The sequence below is a fragment of the Macaca fascicularis genome, chromosome 1 (assembly GCF_037993035.2).
Source record: "Macaca fascicularis isolate 582-1 chromosome 1, T2T-MFA8v1.1".
NCBI classification, from domain to species: domain Eukaryota; kingdom Metazoa; phylum Chordata; class Mammalia; order Primates; family Cercopithecidae; genus Macaca; species Macaca fascicularis.
In genome coordinates, this window is record NC_088375.1 from 35,418,816 (window position 1) to 35,433,568 (window position 14,753).

Below are 14,753 nucleotides of genomic sequence, written 5' to 3' on the forward strand. Positions count from 1 at the left end.
CAGTCCTGTACAACAAAGGCTCATCCGGCCCAAAATGCCAGCAGTGCCCCTGTTAGGAAACATGGCATCTGATCTCTTTTACTGCCCCACCTCTGTCTTCTATAAATTTTCTTCTTCTATTTATCACCAGGCATCCCGCCAGTCACCTGATTAGCAGGTTAAATGGTCATTCAACTGTCATCAAACTCCTTCTCCCTTTCAGAAGCAACTGGAAGAAAGCCAGCATTCATTATTGACCCAGTTCCATAGCACTTAAGATTTCCATAGTGCTTTGCAATGGTTTCTATTAACTAATTCTCATGTCAACATATGAATTGAGTTAGTTTTGTTATTAGTGGTTTGCAAGCGGAGAGACTCAAGTACGGAAGATTTGGCAACTTGTTCATGTCTCTTACATTTAATTCATGGAGTCACACTTTGGGAAGCTATTTTCAAACTCACAATAATTCTTTCAAATCTCTAGAAAATTCACTTAGTAGGGTACTATTTGTGGCTGAATTTCAATATAAACATTGCTTACTTTTGGAATTTAAATACTTTGGTGGCCTACTTATGAAAAGAGAATCTCCTTCTCCCCTGGTTTTCATTATATTATTGAAGATATATATATTCATATTTTCAAAAATCTTTTAAAAGAACTGAATGTTTTATTGCCATCTCTATGGGCTGCATTTTGGTGTCTGTTACATTTTATTACTTGTATCACTGGCCTTCTTTGGGGGAATATCATATCTTTCTAATAGATGGAAAGTATCTTGAAGCAAACTGTCTTATTCTTTGTATTCCTCCAGGCACGAGGACAGTGCTTGGCCTGTGGTAATTACTTAGTAAACACTTACTGATGAATTGGTGATCAAGTTGGTAGTTAGTTCCACAGTATTCAAAGTTGTACTTGTTGGAAATTGTAGTCTCCACCCAGTGGTTTACTATTTTTAAAAAAATCTTCCCAAAACATTATTGTACTTTGCAGTATTCAGCCTCTGTGATACTCCTGCTGCAATTAGCTTCCTTCCACCAATGCCCATGTCTAAGCCATGGATATTTCTTTCATGACTGAGGAGTCCCTAACTCCACACCTGCCACTCCCTTCATCTCTCTTCCATCCAGAAATTTACTATGTTAAATAGAGCTGATTACTTACACAATGGGAATGTGGTACATTGACTATAATAATTGTCATAATTCTTCACTCCTTTCTATGACCCTGACCTTTGCAGTGCAACTTTGATTCTCCTCCCAATCAAGATGTGGAGTCTATTTTCCCCTCCCCTTGAATCTAGTATTGTGAGTTACCTTGGTCAGTAGAATATATCAGATGTGACCATGTGCCTGTTCCAAAGACAGGCTTCAAGGGAAGCTGGATGTTGTTATTTATTCTCATGAAACTTGCCCAGCAGAGAAAGGGTAAAACAAGCCCATTAGCCAGCTGGATGATGAGCTTCACATGACCTAATCCTCCCTAACACCTCAGCCAACAGCAATCAACTGCCAGATATGGGAATGAGGCATACTAGACCAGGCAATCCCTCGTGAACCTGCACAAGCAGGCCCAGCCAAGATCAACCAAGTTTGCCCCAGAACAGCAGAGTCACCCAGCTGCCTACAGACTCATGAGTATTGTTTTAAGGCACTAAGTTTTGGGATGGTTTGCTACACTGCATTATTTAAGTGCTAAATGTCTTTAAAGAGGTCTTTTTAATCATAGTCAAATTTAATGGAAAACTACCTTAATTTAAACCCTTTAGACATTGTCAAGAAATCTGTTCTCTTTTTTTATTCATTTACCAAGAATAAGCTAAAATATATAACTAATTTTTCAGATAATTGATATTTAGTTCTTTACATATAAAACCTTTTATTTAATATAACCATTTTTATAGTAATTGTTCTAAACTCTATTATACATACATTTATGCTGTAACATCAACATAATATTTGGGGTTTTTTCCTCTTATTTTTCATTGACATACAATAATTGTACATACTTATGGGATACAGCATGATGTTTTTATTCATGTATAATGTGTAATGATCAAATCAAGGTAATTAGCATTCAAGCATTCACCTTCACCTCAAACATTTGTCATTTCTTTCCATTGAAAACATTTAAAATCTTTTCTTCTAGCTTCTTAAAAATATACAGTAAATTATGGTTAACAATATTCATCTTGCAGTGCTGTAAAACAGTAGAACTTATTCCACCTATCTAGCTATAAGAGTCTAATCATTAACCAACTCTGTGTCCTCCCCTCCCCATGGCCCTTCCTGTTCTGTAAGAACCAAATTCTACACTCTGCTTCTAGGAGCTCAGCTTTTTAAATTTCCCATATATAAGGGAGAACATGTAGTATTTATCTTTCTATACCTGACTTATTTCACTTAACATAATGTCCTCCAGTTTCATCCCCTGTTACTTCAAATGACAGAATTTCATTCTACTTTATGGCTGAATAGTATGACACTGTGCACACATACATTTCCTTTATTCATTCATCTGCATCAACATAATATTTGAATTCTGTATTTAACTTTCCCTTGATGGAATTATTAATAAAAATGCTATCCTAAAGTACTATACAGTAATGACCTGAGGGAGTACCAAAAACTACTGGACAATTTACATTGAGTGGTCCCAGGCCATTTTGCTTGTTGTACTCATATCTGTTGATGCACACATTTTTGGGACCCGCCACCCTTTAAGATGTCATCTATCATTTCTTGCTACCATAGAATGTGCTTATCCCTAGCAGCTACCTCTCTTTTAATTTGTTTCTTCCTATCGACTGTGGACCATCAAGCCATATAACCATACAACCATATTGGTAAATTTTTTAAGTTCCCCAAATTAAAGAAATTCTGAGTGACTGTATCACCAGAACCATTCTACCCTGAGGCAACACATACACAAAGAGGGAATACAGATTTATTTCCTCTTTTCAGAGACACATTATCACCTAAGATGAATAATCACCCCAGGAGAATATAAGTGTTAGGTAAAATTAACAAGATATCAGAAAAGTAAAACAACTATAAAAGAAATACATTGAACTGATCAACCTATGAGATATAATATGGGATTAATGGGTCATCTAAATAGAGTCAGTCCCCAACTTAATGATGTCCCGACTTGATTTTTCAACTTTACAAAGGTGTGAAAATGATATGCATTTAGTAGAAACTGTACTTTGAATTTTGAACTTTGATATTTTCCTGGGCTAAGAAGAATTGGTGATCCTGCCACTGTAGCATCACCATCACCTGGCAATTAATTGTAGTTCAATGCTTCAAACATTATTCAGGCCCAGTGTGCATTCAACTGTGTACACTAATGACACGTATCCATACAACAGTTCTGTTTTTCACTTTTAGTACAATATTTAATGAATTACATGAATAAGTTCAACACTTTATTGTAAAATACACTTTGTGTTAGATGATTTGCCCAACTGTGGGCTCAGGTAAATGAGTGTTCTGAGCACATTTAAAGTAGGTTAAGCTAAGTTATGATGTTCAGTAAGGTAGGGGTACTAAATGTATTTTCAACTTATGATATTTTCAGTTAACGCTGAGATTATCAGGCAATAACCTCACTGTAAGTCAAGAAGCATCTGTATACATATGTATATAAAAACACTATAGAGATAAAACTACATAGAGTTACAATTATAGGGCATATGTGTATGTGTCTCTCTATAGAGCCTATATTTATTTAAAAGATATGGAGGCTAGGCATAGACATTCATATCACTGGAATTTATATTACTGGACTCTCCAATGGAGAGAAAATATATGCAGAGAGGTGAATGTATTTAGCAAAATAATGACTATAATTTTCCAAGAATTAAAGATATAAGCCATGAAATTAAAGGTTTTATATATTAACAAATGAATTAGATTTTAAAAATCTAAACCTATTATAGTAAATTGTGATTCATAAAGTCAAAAAGAAAATTTCAAAGGCTTTCAGAGAGAAACAAAAGGAAAACACCTACAAGGAAACAAAGACAAAATTGGCATCTAACTTCTGAACATCAATACTGAAGACAAGAATTCAATAGATAACTATTTTTTTAGTGTTGTAGAAAAATTAATTCAAACCTGGATTTTCATAGCTAACTAAACTGTTATTTAAATGAGAAAATAAAATAAAGATACTCTTGCTTGTATACGGCCTCAGAACGCTTCCTATGCTATTAAAAACATTCCCTAACTCCCGAAGAAAAGATATTAGTCAACATGGATACCATGAAATATGCAAAAAGTGATTAAAGGTCTTAGTAAGTATCCAGTGAAAAGTAGAAAGTACGGGGGGCGGGGGGGGAACAAAAATATGATACATGGAAAACAAAAATTAAGTTGGTAAAAATAATTCCTAATGTATCAGTAATTTTAAAATGTAAATGAACTGAATTCACTGATTAAAGGAAGAGACTCTTAGATTGGATGAGAACATAATCACCACAAAATAAGATACTTCTAAGAACCACATTTTAAACACAAGTTTTCTGAAAGTTGAAAGGATGTAAAAAACATATTTATGCTAGTCAATTATAAACCAAAGAGAACTGGAGTAGCAATCTACATTTCAGACAAATTAGAAATCAAAGTGCAAGAAACAACAAGGAACAGAGACATTATATATTGATAAAAGAAGTAATGGATCCAAAATATATATTATTTTAAAAAGTAGTATTAACATTTATTGAGGACTAAGCACCATTCTGAATCCTAATCTAAGATCTTTTCGGGTATTAGCTCATTTAATCTTCACAATAAGCCCATGGCATAAGTTATATTGTCATCTCCATTTTACACATGAGGCAACTGAGGTACAAATATAAGTAATAACCAAAAATACAAATGCATCTAACAATAAAGTTCTGAAATACAAGGCAATAACTAACAAAAATAAAGGGAGAAAAAAACAATAATTATAGTTAAAATTTTTAGATGCATCTTCTAAAATCTATTAAATCAAGCACACATGAAAGAAATCCTTGAATCTACAGTCATATCCAAAAAAGAGGGAAAGAGTGCTCATTTACAGAGCAACTAATAAATGTAGAGGACACAGTAGCAGAAGAAAATCACCAACTGTAACTAACAATGTAAATCTTGATTCAGGCAAGGATCATTAATGTATGATAAAGCCATTGGGCAAAAGATTATTGAAAACACAATATTTACACAATCTTAATATATCATCCCATGGACTACTTATTGATTCCACAGAGAAAAAAATATATATACATTTACAACAAAGAGATCTAATACACACCACCTAAACCAAGTTACCAATAACGGAACAAGCTGACGTTATGTGCCTCTTCATGTAATACAATGGGAACAATATAACTTTGCGTCTAAGAACAAAAAAAAAAAAAATCAGAAAAATCCATATTGTAAAACATTAGGACAATTGGACTGGACTCGTAAAAAACAAGTCGAAGACAACCAAATGCAAAATATGATCCCTGATATCCAACTGACCCTGGATCAAAATTTAAAATAAGATGAAAAATTAGCAACTTCAATTACATCAAAATTAAGGATTTATTCTTCCTAGAGAAATTCCAAATAATATATATAAAAATATATTTTTTAATATTATATTAAATATATATAAATGCTTCTTCATCAAAAAGGTGAAGCTTAATTCCCCTCCCTTTGACTGTGGGCTGAACCTAGCGACTCATATCCAAAAAACAGAATATGAAAAAGAAAAAAATGTAACTTCTCAGTGGAGAAACTAGCAGACACCACCTTAACCAAGCATTCAAAGTTAGTATCACCAGAGATAAGTTATATTAATATTATGTACCCTTTGATGTGGTGTGATAAAAAGAGCACTTTACTTCTGTGATCTTCAAAAACATTCATAAGCCCAGTTTAATCCTAAGAAAACATCACACACTTATTTTTTTCCCAAGATGGTGGATTAGAGGCTCTTAACATTGCTTGGCCACTTGGAAATAGCAACCTAGTGCATAAAGACCAACTCTGTGGCTGGGTACGGTGGCTCATCACGCCTGTAATCCCAATGCTTTGGGAGGCTGAGGCAGTGGATCACATGAGGTCAGGAGTTAGAGAGACCAGCCTAGCCAATATGGTGAAACCTCATTTCTATTAAAAACACAAAAATTAGCCAGGCATGGTTGTAGGCACCTGTAATCCCAGCTACTCAGAAGGCTGAGGCAGGAGAATCACTTGAACCCAGGAGGCAGAGGTTGCAGTGAGCCAAGATCATGCCACTGCACTCCAACCTGGGTGACAGAGTGAGACCCTGTCTCAAAAAAAAAAAAAAAAAGAAAAAGAAAAATAGATCAACTCTGTGAGCTTTAATTCAAGAAGGAAAATGGGAATCGACTATAATCATGAAGGACACCCCAGATCCTAAGGAGGAGAACACAGGCAAACAGCTCCCGTGAAGGTGACCGGCTGATAAAAGCGAGTGAAGCCCCAGTACGTGAGAGGACAAGGCAGCCTTCCTTGTAACTCACCTAGTAACCCAGGACAGGGGAGAGCACTTTGTTTTTCCCAACCTCTGGAGCTAACTTGAGGAAAAGCTTGGAGGCACCAAGAGAAAGACACTGGGAAAAGCTGCAGGCATTTTCCCAGACTGGTATTGAGAGCAGGACGCCATTTTTAATCCAGTCACAAACAAAGTCAGTCATTCTTTGGCAGCCTAGCAGTGTGACCACACAGGTATTTTAATCTTGGGCCAGATATTGGAGCACTTGCTCTGGAGCAGGGTAGGGGCCTCCACAGTCAGAACTATGGAAAGCACCTCAGTAGTAAGTGCTGGAACTGTGCTCTCCCACGTCACAGGCCTGGAGCAGGAAGAGAGCTGCTACAGCTGCAGTTTCTCCTGAACAATAAGACTTGCAGCCCAGAGCCCGCTTGGCAACCTGGAATCACTTTGCTTGTGTTGTTTCTGGGTGCCCCAGCCTGCTCCCCTGAGATCATAGTGAAGCGGAGCCCTCTCCACTCCACCCCCAGGAAGAACTTCAAGAATTCAGAGTACACGCTTGCCTAGACCAGCAGCCTGAGCCACCTAGACCTCCCTAAGCATAGATCATGGTGCGGTAGGGCCCTCTCCATTCCACACCAGGCAGATCACCAGGCATCCAGTGTTGGGGTCCGTGCCGGGGGTGGTGGAGAATGAAAGAACACACAAAAGACAAAGACACACAGAGAACATGGCGGCCACACTCAGAGCCTCCGCCTCACTTTATTTATACTCCATAAACCCCACGTCAGCAGAAAGAATGCAATGCAAAACAAACTTTCTTTTCCCACATGTAACCTTCTACTCAGTTCCTTGTTTCTATGCTCTTCCTTATCTGCCCGCCTTCTTGGCACCTACGGGAGTTCATTAAAAGTTCAATTGGAGATACTGTCCTTGAGCCCTATCTATTCTCAGCATACTGTTTTCAAAGGCCCCTGCATTTCCCCCTTTTTGTTTTGTTTTGCCTCAATCCTAAAAAGGTAGCCTATATTTGTTCCTGTGTTTTCTTTTGTTTTGGAGGCGACGGAGGGAGCATCGGATCACCAAAAGAAGTAGACCCAATTCGAGTGCCCAAAACAATATACTTCCGGAGATTGTAGAAATCCATGTTTTCATCTGGGTCCATGGGTTAAAGGCAGCAAGGCGCTGACCCAGCTCTTGCAGGGTTACGGTTCCGGACAACACATGTAATTGTTGTCGAAATGCTTCGGAAATGTTCTGAGTGAGCTTTTGGATGTCCAAACTAATATTTTTATGGCCTACTAATAATTTTCAGATTACGGTCCAATTTTGAGAGATGTTAAAAGGCACAGGTGTTACAAAAAATTGAGTGGAGTTCCAATCACATTGTAATGTTATCCGAGTACTGAGTACAGTGAGCTGATCTCCAAGCCGTGTCAATGCTTGCTCCATGTTGTCCAATCTTTCAGCAAGTTGAGAATAAATGTTTCGTTGTTGAAGCCATAACTGGTGAGATTGCTCGTGCCATTGCTGCATAAATTCAGCATTTTGTATGCTTTGATGAAGAGCGAGTCCTGCTACAGTCGCAGTGGAGGCGATGGCAACAAGACTCATCACCAAGGCAATTATAAGTCCAAGGGCACGGCAGGTTCACTGGAGAGAAGTCCAAATATAAGTTTCAAGAGGTGATGCCCCCCACGGTCGCATAAGGGTAACAGGTAGCCAAATTTTCTTACGAGCCCTGAGGATATAAATATCCCCAGTAAAGTTGTGCCACCAGGAATGATTGAGGCAAGACAAAAATGTACACATATCTGTACAATTAACAATCCCCGTATCATTATCCCATGTCAAATTCCCTGCTAATAATAGGTAGGGCTTACGGACACAAGCAATAATATATCAGGAGGTATTTCGATATAACTGAATATGAAAGGAGTTAATTGGGTTAGAAAGATTAAGGGACATATTCCCCACAAAAGTGCTAATGGCATTGCCTGCAGCTAACAACTTCCAAAGATGACTCTGTACTTCAGGCCTCCTTCATGCCATACCAAGGTTTCATTACTGTTAGCAGCAATACTTTTATTTACCCAGTGTCATTTCAAAGGTATGTGACTAAATTTTATTTGAAAATCACCGTGCACACTCCAATCAGTTATTTACATTCCATTGTATTCTAATAAAATCCGGGGTTTAGTTCCCCGACATTGTTGTCACTCCAGCACCTCAATATTAGGAGAAACCTCTAGAATAGGACAAAAAAGTAAAGAACTAGGAATAGTTTCATTACTATATACAGTATGATTATATTAAAAACTTCTAGTTACAATAATAACAGTATTAGCAGCCACATGACTATGATTATAACGAACAGCCCAGGCTTCATGCGATTTTCGGAGACAATGAGAACTATTTCCCATACATATTGGAACTCCTTCCACTCCAAATTGATATGTGTTGTTTATAATTCCCGTTTCCCGTTCTATATTGTCCTTGTCTATATAGGGGGACGGCATCCAAGTAGTGTCATTGGTGAAAACCTTAATTTCCGCCTCCCCCCAGGCGACTCCCTGATACAAGGGTGGAAAGGGAATATAAGTCCAATATTCATACAAAGCCTCACTAAGAGAAATAAGTCCCCCGCCGAGGCACATCCAACAAAGGAAGAAATGCATGCTGAATCCAGTTTTCTTTTCAACAGGGTTTCAATCATCTTGTAGGAAACCACTCAGGTCCACTCCCTGTAAGGACAAGAGCATAGCCCCGTCCCTGTTTTAGAACTTGCCCTTGAACATACTTACCTTCTTCATTAGGATACCAAACCTTTAAACTGTCAGCGGGGACTATCACCGAGGGAGGTGAGGAAAGATGGGTTACGGCAGCGGAATCTTGCAATTGTCTCCATTGATTCAAAAAAATTAAGGTAAAAAGAACCTTCAAAATCTGGTTTCAAAATCTGGTTTCTGGGGGGCTCATTTCCCCCTTTTTGTTTTGTTTTAATAGTTAAGTTTTTAAAGTTAAATTTGCACGCTCAATGATGGCTTGACCTTGACTGTTGCCCGGGATACCGATGATATGTTGAATATTGTATTGCTGTAAGAAAACTTGAAATTTACGAGAGACATAGGCAGGGGCATGATTAGTTTTAATTATAAGAGGAATGCCCATGATGGCGAAACAAGTTAAGAGATGAGTAATAACAGAAATGAGAAAAGGTATCAATGGTATGATGAACATACTTTAATCATCCAAAAGAAGGGACACCTTGTGGATTAACCCCAGGATGGAAGGATGGAATGCTCAAAGGAGCACAGGAAGGACAAGCTCAAATAAGAGAACAAGCTTGTTTATAAGTTAAATGAAACCGTCGTTGAAGGCCAGAACTATTAGTGTGATGTAGAGTATATTTTTGTTCTGCAGCATGTAGGTGGCCTATTAAAAGTGAATCAATCTGAGTATTACCATGAACTAATGGTCCAGGAAGTTGAGAATGAGAACGAAGATGAGTGATGAATAAAGGAGTTCGACGTTGGCTCAAAGTAGAAGATAACAAGGAAAAGAGTTTTTGAAGAGAAGAAGTAGCACAAAGAGGTAAAGTGGCCTGAGAAATGTAAGAAGTAGCATAAACGGCGTATTGAGAATCACTAACAATGTTACAACCAGTAGTAGGGAAATCAAGTAAGACCATGAGAATAGCAAACAGTTCTCCCTGTTGCACTGAGGGATAAGGATAAACTGTAACTCGAGATTGATGAACACTCCAATATCCAGCCTTATCATTGCTACTAGCATCAGTAAAAAAGGTAGGACCTTGAACAGGAAATACAGAAATTGGTGAGAAAGGCAACACAGAATGTTGCCTAAAAAATGAAAAGATCGGAGACTTAGGATATTGGGTAGAAAATTGTCCAACAAAAGAAGCGCAAGCAACTTGCCAAGAATCAGAAGTTGCAAGAAGATAAGTGATCTGATTATGAGTGAATTGAGAGATAATTAAGGAAGGATCTCCTCCCCAAAGTTGTCGACAGTGATGCCGTCCTTTGATGATCAGTTCAGCTAAACGATCGATATAAGTAGCCAAGCGTTTAGATATTTTATTGGACAAAAAGATCCATTTTAGTGGTCGACTAGTTTGATGAATCATTCCTGTGGGAGAAGGTAAAGTATGAAATAAACAAAAGGAAGGGCCTTTTGAAGTTGCTCTTCAACAAGCTGGAGTTCCTGTAAAGCCAAAGGAGTTAAATGGCGTGAGTTGTCCAAGTGACTGTCTCCTTCTAGAATAGAAAAAAGATGTTATAACTGATATGTTGGTATTCCTAAAACAGGACACATCTAATTAATGTCTCCTAGAAGCTTTTGAAAATCATTTAATGTTTTTAAATGATCACGTCGAATTTGAATTTTTTGGGGTCGAATATTTTGTGCCCCCAAGGTATAACCTAAATATTGAATAAGAAAATCCAGTTAAATTTTTTCTGTGGCAATATTAAGTGAGTAGAAAGAAAGCTGAGTTTGTAATGATACAAAAGCATCTTGCTGCTTTTCTCTGGTTTTAACTTTGTGGGATAAGGGCAGGATTAGGATGACCGGGCTGTAAACTTTCCCTAGGTTGAATGTAAACATTTATAGTTTTAAGAACAAGACAAAGACGGGAATTCCATGCAGAAGTACGTGGCTTTAGATTCCTCTCGGCCATTTGTTTTTTGACTTACTCTTTTAAAATCCTAAGTATTTCTTTAGATAATGGCCACTGTTTCACCTAAAGAGGAGTGGTCGTTTTACACTTTAATTATAAAACTTGAGGCTGGTGAACAGTGGCTATGAGTTTAAAGGATTGTAGCCCATTTTGAACATCATATTTTTGACAGCTGAGGAAATATGAAGAATGTTTAAAAAAGCACCAAATTGTTATGAAAGATTTTGTCCCCAAAGATTAATATTGATAGGAATAATATAAAAAAACACTTGACCTTGTTGACCTTTAGGACCGACACAGGTTAAAGGTTCTACGTTTTGATAAACCACAGAAGCAGCACCCAAGCCAGTGAGTATAACTGAAACTTGTCTTTTTTCCCATTGTATAGGCCAATAATTTAAACAAATGATAGACATATTTACCCCCGTATCAATTAACTCTTTTAAAACTATTCCATTAATGTGCAATGAACATAAGGGCTTTTGATTAGAAACTAAAGTTTCCCAAAAAACAGTTTTTTCTGTGCTACCAAACCCTCTCTATTGAGAATACGTTCCCCTGCCTCTAGGCGTATAAATTGTGAAACTTGTACCAAAATAAGAATTTTATTAGTAATATCATGTCCTTTTGGCAAAGGGCCACACACTCTAATAGCTAATTTATATACTCCTCTATTAGGAGACAAAGTATAAGGCTGAGTAATAGCTAAGTCAGCAGCGGCGCTCTGCTTAGTTGCCGCATAAAGCGAGAAACTGGGGTAAGGTGTGGGATCCTTAAGGAGGACTTGAATTTATTCCTTAATGTTGTAGGCCATTGCTCACTGAATATTGTAGTAGACTTGTATTGTAATTGTTGGGGCCCCAAGCCTGTGGGCCCTGGCTCCCGTTTCCCAGGAGAGGAGACAGTAAATTTCCACTTTTATCAGTTTTGGAATGACATTTATTTGTCCAATGTCGACCTTTACCACAACATTTGTACACCTCTGAAGGCAGCTTTCTGCCTTGAGGGATAAAAGTGTTCAATTTTTATGACATTCTTTTTTGAAATGTCTAGGTTTACCACACTGAAAGCAAACACCTTGTTTGTTATTTCCTTTTAAGGCTTTAGACAAAGCTCCAGCAAATAATTGAGCATTATAAATAGCCCCTCCAACACTAACACAAGTTTTAATATATTTATCTAAATTGGCCTCATTGGCCTTTAACGATTTTAACAATTTTTAACAGTCAGCATAAGCATTTTTAAAAGACAATGTTTGTAACAAAATTTTTGAAGCAAGGCCAGCACCCACAATTTTGAAGACAGCATCCTGAAGACGGGCTACGAAATCTGGATATAGTTCATTTGTGCCCTGTAAAATCTTCACAGAGGAAAGGGAACATTTTCCTGTTATCTCTACCTTATTTCAGGCCCTTAAAAACGAAGTCTTGATTTGAGTAAGGGCAACATCATCTAAACCAGCCTGAGCATTAAGAGTAGCATATTGGCCCGTGCCTGTGAGTTGTTCCTCAGTGGGTCCAGGGGGATAACACATAACATTTTTCCTAGCCTGTACATGTGCCTTGTTCATTTACCAGCTGTGCAATTGTAACCACTGAGAACGATCAAGAAAAGCCTTCCCCAAAGTCTTCCAGTCTATAGGAATTATCAAATTTTCTGATGAAAAAATATCAAGAAGACCAAGGATAAAAGGAGATTGAGGTCCATAGTTAGAAATGGCAGCTTTCATTTCTTTTTAAAAATTTAATTTGTAAGGCATTAAATTGGACATTATTGCCACCATTTGAAAACTGAGCATTAGGAGCAAAAGAAGCACAAATAATTGGAAACAGATCCAGCTCCTTAAATTTTTTTTTAATTAAAAGTATATATAATATATAATAATACTCATATCCCCAAATATAAAGAATCTCAACATATTAATAAGAAAAGGCAAATAACCCAACCAAAAGTAGCAGAACAAAGAAATGACAATAAACCTATATGTCTAACATCATTACTCACTAGGAAATATGTATTAATACCAAATTGAGAATCATTACATACACAATACAATGGTTAAAATTTAAAAACACAGAAAATATCAAGAGGTAGTTAATGTGTTAAGCAGCTCGAATACTCAACTTCTGTTTGGAGTGTAAATTGGTGGAACCTATGCACCCCTATAACATAATAATTTCCTAGCTGGGGTTATTAATACTATATTAATATTAATAGTTAATATTAATGTGCTTATTTATTGACTATTGAAATACTCATATTTTAACAAACAACAAGATATACATATACACTGGTTTTGACATATTAAACAGGTGTTTAGTATAAATTTAAAGTATGTCTGATGTGAACAGGGCTTCAACTTTGCCAAACAAAGGTAAAGATAAGGAAGCCGGGGGGTTGGAGGCTCTGGAAAATCCTCTTTTAACAGGGCAGAAGGAAAAGAAACAGGGAAAGCTCGCAAAGGTGAATTAGAAGAATATATCTGTAATATTTGTTGAAGCATTTCCATAATACACTGCATGTCAGAATTTCCCTTAGAAGAAGGAAGAGCTGGCTTTTTCTCTTCTCCCCCTTTTGCTACCCCCCCCCCCATCCTCTGTTATCCTGGCACAAATGGGCTCCATTTCAGATTTTTTTTTTTTTCCCCAAATCCTCAGATACCTTTCCTCCTGTGGCTACATTACCACACTCTGAATCAGTCTCAAGTAACTCTAATGTCTGAGTGATAGAGTCACACACGGTCCACAATTTTAGAGGCATAATATCCCCTAACTGGAGAGCTCTAAGCAGAGTTTTTACTACCTGTAACCATTCTCTGCGATTCAGCTGCACTTTAGTCTGATACTGAAACCAGTAACAATGTTGTTCAACATGGGCAAACAATCACTTCAAAGTCTTTTTCTTTCACTTCTACTCCTATAGACAGCAACAGTCCTTGAAACAGCTGTAAATACTCTGAGGCCAGAGAGATGGAATTCCCCATAATGAAAGCTTAAGAAGGTTCCCCTTAACAATATCTGGGCCTTACCCACCCCTAGGGGGTTCCCCTTCTTGTTCTCCCCTACTCACCCGTGCTGACCCTGCTCGCTGCGCCACTTTTTGGGGTCCGTGCCGGGGGTGGTGGAGAATGAAAGAACACACAAAAGACAAAGACACACAGAGAACATGGCGGCCGCACTCAGAGCCTCCGCCTCACTTTATTTATACTCCATAAACCCCATGTCAGCAGAAAGAATGCAATGCAAAACAAACTTTCTTTTCCCACATGTAACCTTCTACTCAGTTCCTTGTTTCTATGCTCTTCCTTATCTGCCCGCCTTCTTGGCGCCTACGGGAGTTCATTAAAAGTTCAATTGGAGATACTGTCCTTGAGCCCTATCTATTCTCAGCATACTGTTTTCAAAGGCCCCTGCAATCCAGAATTCTCCCTCACCTAGATGAGCAGCCTGAGCTGCCCCACTCTTCCTGTGCAGAGATCTTGTTGCAGGGGAGCCCTTTCCACTTCACGCCCAGGCAGATCTCCAGGCACCTGGAGCACTGGCTCACCTGATTCAGCAGCCTGAGCCACCCCACCCTTCCCAGGCA

General features: G+C 37.9%; 1 long non-coding RNA gene across 3 annotated transcripts in view; it reads right to left on the reverse strand.

The window, feature by feature from the left end:
- LOC141408907 (uncharacterized) overlaps nucleotides 1–14,346 on the reverse strand; it is a 50,201-nt gene extending 35,855 nt beyond the window's left edge. The window contains exons 1-2 of one of the 3 annotated variants that reach the window (XR_012426521.1): nucleotides 14,238–14,346; nucleotides 7,190–9,213 (exon numbers count right to left, since the gene is read on the reverse strand). This is a non-coding gene — a long non-coding RNA (uncharacterized lncRNA). Of the gene's footprint in view, nucleotides 1–7,189; nucleotides 10,747–14,237 lie in introns of those variants that run through there. The other 2 variants (XR_012426553.1, XR_012426507.1) reach the window with 2 other exon arrangements.
- Nucleotides 14,347–14,753: the final 407 nt, after the last annotated feature.